This window comes from Rattus rattus, chromosome 8 (assembly GCF_011064425.1).
Source record: "Rattus rattus isolate New Zealand chromosome 8, Rrattus_CSIRO_v1, whole genome shotgun sequence".
NCBI lineage: Eukaryota > Metazoa > Chordata > Mammalia > Rodentia > Muridae > Rattus > Rattus rattus.
The window spans coordinates 19,857,662-19,862,477 of record NC_046161.1 but is presented as its reverse complement, the minus strand read 5'-3'; the positions used below and the strand labels follow the sequence as shown (position 1 = coordinate 19,862,477).

Here is a 4,816-nt window from a genome sequence, read left to right as displayed (position 1 = left end):
GTTTCCCTGGTTCTTTGCTGGTGGTGGCCAGGGCTTTTCTTATGTGTCTAAGAAGAACTCCTTCTCCAGTGTCCCAGCTCCTGTCGTCAACTGCCACAGCAATCAGAAGTGTGGCGTCTCTTTTTCTGCTGGATCCTGATGGACCTGAAGGATGTCCCATGTTTCCTTCGCTGCTCCACTCTGAGGAGTGCTGTGTGCTTTCTTACACGTAGGTAGAGCCCATGACCCCAGTATTCCAGGTCCCTTTTAGAAGACACCTTTGCAGCATCCTGCACACTAACACAGACATGGTTACTACTTTCCTTTTGGGTTCATCCTTCTACCATTTCCTGCAATCCACCCAAGATGCATATCACCAGTGAATTGTTACTTTTTATTTGTTTTATTATCCCTAATTCCTTTTATTTTAAATAATATTTTATATTCCTTCTTTGACAGTCTCATCCATGTGTAGAGTACATTTGAACATATGTATACCTCCATTGCTCATATTCAACATTCCCCAGTCCCTGCAGCATATCTACCCGCCAAGTTCATGCCCCACCCTCTCATAGTTGGCATTAACTGGACACAGCCTAGAAACATCTGAAAAGGGAGTCTAACAAGCAATTGCCATCACCGGATTGATCTGTGAGCATGTCTGTGAAGAACCGTGTTATTTGAATCCACATAGGAATGCACTATTGTGTATTATGAGCGTCACCGTTTTCTGGGAAGATGCCCCTGGATTGCATAAGACAGCTACAGTAACAGGAAGGGCAGAGTGAGCAAGCCTGGTTGTAAGGTTCTTCCAGGAATTTTGCTTCAGGTTCTAGCTTGAGTTCCTACCTGACCTGCCGCAGGGATGGACTGTTATCTGAAAATCTCAACCAAATAAACCCTTTTCTCTCTAAGCTGCTTTGTGTTGGAGTGCTCTATCACATTAAAAGAAACTAGAACATCCTCACCTTCTGTGCCCAATTAGTGCTGTGTGGATATGGATGCTGTGCCATCCATGGGGTGTGGGGAATATTCCAGTGGTTACCTATGCAAAGAAAATTGACTCTTGATCCCCCAGCAGGCATCTATTGCCAATGGCCTTGTGACAGCCCCTCTCCCATCTGCATTAGAACTTTAATTGGCTTGATATTGTGCAAAACTTGTGCAGGTAACCATAGCTACTGATACACTGAGAACACTTCTCCTTATGCTTCACCTCTTAATTCCTTTCTTTTTCCTCTTTCATGAAGCTCCCTGAGACTTAGCAACAGGAGAGATGCTCCACTTCTTACTGCCAAGAGAAGATCTACTGACCAAAAACAGTGCAAACTTATGAATATAAACACATATATTTTAAGAAGAAGTTTGACAACATAACCATTCAACAAAACAACAAGAATTTCTCCCTACGGCCTGTGACACATTATGGCTTTCTCGGTGTTTTTGACCATGTTTGCAGTATCAGTCATGAATTCCATGCTGCAGAACAGGTCTTGAAATTGATCAGACTTTCTACCTAATTTGGATCCTTACTATGCATTACATGATGTTGAGAAAAATTATTCACAAATAGTTATATGGATAAATTATTTAAAATTATAATCAGTTCTGATCAACAATATAAAAACATACTCTAGCTTTACCACAATAAACTTTTCTAATAATTTAAATTTTATGTCCTCAAGGGTATTGGTTTCATCCATCTTATAGGCAAGAATCAATCCCTGACACAATTAATGATACTCTCTTATGCTTGAAGACAGAAATCTATCATAACTTTCCTCTGAGAGTCTTTACCCAGAAGCTGAGGAAACAGATGCAGAGGACCACGGCCAAACATTAGACGTTGCTTAGGAAGAAGAGTTAGGGGAAGGATTGAGAAACCTGTAGGGGAAAAGGACTTCATAAGATCAACAGAGGCAACTAACCTGGACCCTTGAGGGCTCCCAGGGACTGAACCACTAACCAAAGAACACACCGGGCTGGACCTAGCCTCCCTCCTCCCACACATATGTAGCAGATGTAAAGCGTGGTCTTCACCTGAGTCCACCAACAACTGGAGCAGGGCCTTACCCTGTCTCTGTTGCCTACCTGTAGTTTCTGCTCCCCTAACTGGGCTGTCTTGACTGGGCTCTCAGTGACAGAGGATACACCAAGTCCTCAAATGACTAAAAGTGCCAGGGTTGAGTTTGAAATAAAAACAATACCAGGTGTCCCTTAAATTCTTGCCAAAACAATTTTATACCCAAGGTTTTTACCCAAGACAACAATTGTTGCTTAGACATAGCCAATAATTTGGACAATGACTATGAAGATCTAAAAGACCCTAGCTTCTCGAGTCCCTGCCAAGGAATTGCCACTTATATGAATATACCAGGAGAAAGTGCATTTCTGTCCCAATGTCCTCCTGGATACAGAAAGCTACCTGTGAAACTCACTAATTCAATTCCTGTTGAGGGGACACCTGTCAACATGAAGGCACTTGCTCAAAGTGCCCTCAGCACCATGTCTGTCCTGCTGGCTATGATGCAAGGTTCTGTGAGACAGATTACAATGAATGTACTTCCAGCCCTTACCACAATGGAGCTGTGTGCCAGAATGGAATCAATGGCCACTCCTGCTTCTGCATGCCTGGATACCAAGGCAGGCATTGTGACTTGGAAATGGATGAAAGTGTTCCTGATCCCAGCATGAATGAGGCTGTGTGCCAATGACATAGGAAGAAACATGTGTGTCTGTCCTCAAGAGTGAGCTGTGTGTGAATTGTGAGTTGTTAATTAATGAATGTGGATCCTAGTGGTATCTACATAATGCCACATGTCAGGATGCTCTTGGGGCTTACTTCTGTGACTCTGTACTTGGATTCCTTGGAGAGCACTGTGAACTCAATGTATGTACCAGTCAGCCACATCTCCATGGAGGCATTTATGTATGGATGGAGGAATCAACTGCTGTGACTCCTCAGATCATGGATTCACAGAGACACACTGTGAGACTTTGAGGCCTCTTTGTTAGTCAAAGCCTTGTCACAATGAATAACATGATCTATATTTCTCACTGATGGCCTGGGTACACAGTGTGAGACAGACACAAATGACTTCAGTAGCAATCCCTGCCAAATTGGGGGTGGGGCAATGTGCTGAGTTGTCCTTAGAGGATCAATAGGGACACATTGCAGTCCTAGCTTCCTCCTTCACCTACCTTGGAGCCTCCGGATATGTTTGTATCTGTCAGCCTAGATTCACAGACAGGAACCTAGCATGATTGTCCTCTCAGAGGCTCTACTCAGCAGCTGACTAAAAGAGATGCAAAGACCAACAGACAAACATTAAACAGAGCTCAGAAATTCTTGTGGAAAGTTGGCAGAAGGATTGAGGAACTCAGAGGGGAGAAGACTGGCAGAGTCAACTAACCTGAATCCTTGGAGACTCCCAGAAAATGAACCACCACCAAAGAACATGCATGGGCTAGACTAAGGCTTTTCTTCATACATATAGCAGATGTACAGCTTGGTCTTCACGCAAGTTCCCTAACAACTAGAGGTGGGGCTTTCCCCGACTCTGTTGTTTGCCTGTGGATCCCTTTTCCCTAACTGGGCTGCTTGTCTGGCCTGAGTGGGAGAGGATGTGCCTAGTCCTCCACTGACTTGAGGTGCCAGGGTGTATTGGTACTCAAGGGACACTACCTTCCTTTCTCAGATGTGAGGGGGACGGATGATGGGGAAGGGACCATGTGAGGAAGAGACTGGGAAGAGAGGGGAGCTGAAATTGGGGTGTAAAGTATAAATAAATTAATTAATGGAAAAAGATTATTGGTTTCAAAAGTAATCTGTTTTCACTTAGTATGAATACTTTTGTTTTGTCCTTAGCCAAGGAGAAGTAAAGTTGAAAACACTTGGCCAGTCAACATTGTTAGCCTGCTGATTACTGGGGAAGTCTGGACCATCCCTGAACTCTTCTTGAAAGACAATGGTTCAAAGGAACTCTGAGTCTTACATATACCCCAATCCAATCCCATGAACAGCCACACATCTAGACAATGAATACAAAGGATCTTCTATTTCATGATTCTGGAAAACTGGTGGCGGGTAGCTTTGGACTTGCTGCCCATCATGTCACCTCAATATCATCAGAATGTGGAGCTCAAAAAAGGCTCTATGGACTGAGTTCTCATCTTGGTTTCTTGATGTCTAATTTTTTCCAACCAAAGTAGTGGTTTGATTAACCTTAGAAAACATTGAGTTTCTGCAAGTTTAAAAGATATTTCCATTTCAGAAGAAATTAATTTTTGCATAAGTGCAATGTCATTTGTTATATAATAGAGCATTTAAGCTTTGGCTTCCTCCCTTCGTTTTTGCATCCCACATAACAAGTGTTTGAAGTTTCACACTGACCTCATTTTCTATGGCAAATTCTCATTTTTTTCCCTCAGTTGCTTACATAAAATTGCAAAGATGCATATTCCTTACAGTTGATTAGAAGCTTTTAGGCGAAGGTCTGCAATTTACAGGGAAGAAGAAACTGCCCCCAGCATGCAGCACTCAAGCACTCACTATTTGGGTACAGGACCAAAGATGAGGGAAATGATCTGTGACACAGGGAAGAAAGGAGTTAGCACTGCAAGATTAGCCACAGTGAAAGACATCTGGGGTAGGGGTGTCATGTAGGGGAAGCACCTGGGCAAGGAACTACTAGGGGATCAGCAAAGGGCAGGAAGATGCTTGCTGTAGGGAAACCTACTCTGGACAGATAGGCTGCAGACATTTGATGAGGAGGGCAGTGCAGAAGTTGTTCAGACTACTCTCAAATCCCGAACTCACTCATTCTTACCCATGTGA

The 4,816-nt window shown here is 43.3% G+C and overlaps 1 pseudogene; it reads left to right on the top strand.

The window, feature by feature from the left end:
• Nucleotides 1-2,175: 2,175 nt before the first annotated feature.
• Nucleotides 2,176-3,243, top strand: LOC116907296 (annotated as a pseudogene).
• The last annotated feature ends 1,573 nt before the right edge of the window (nucleotides 3,244-4,816 follow it).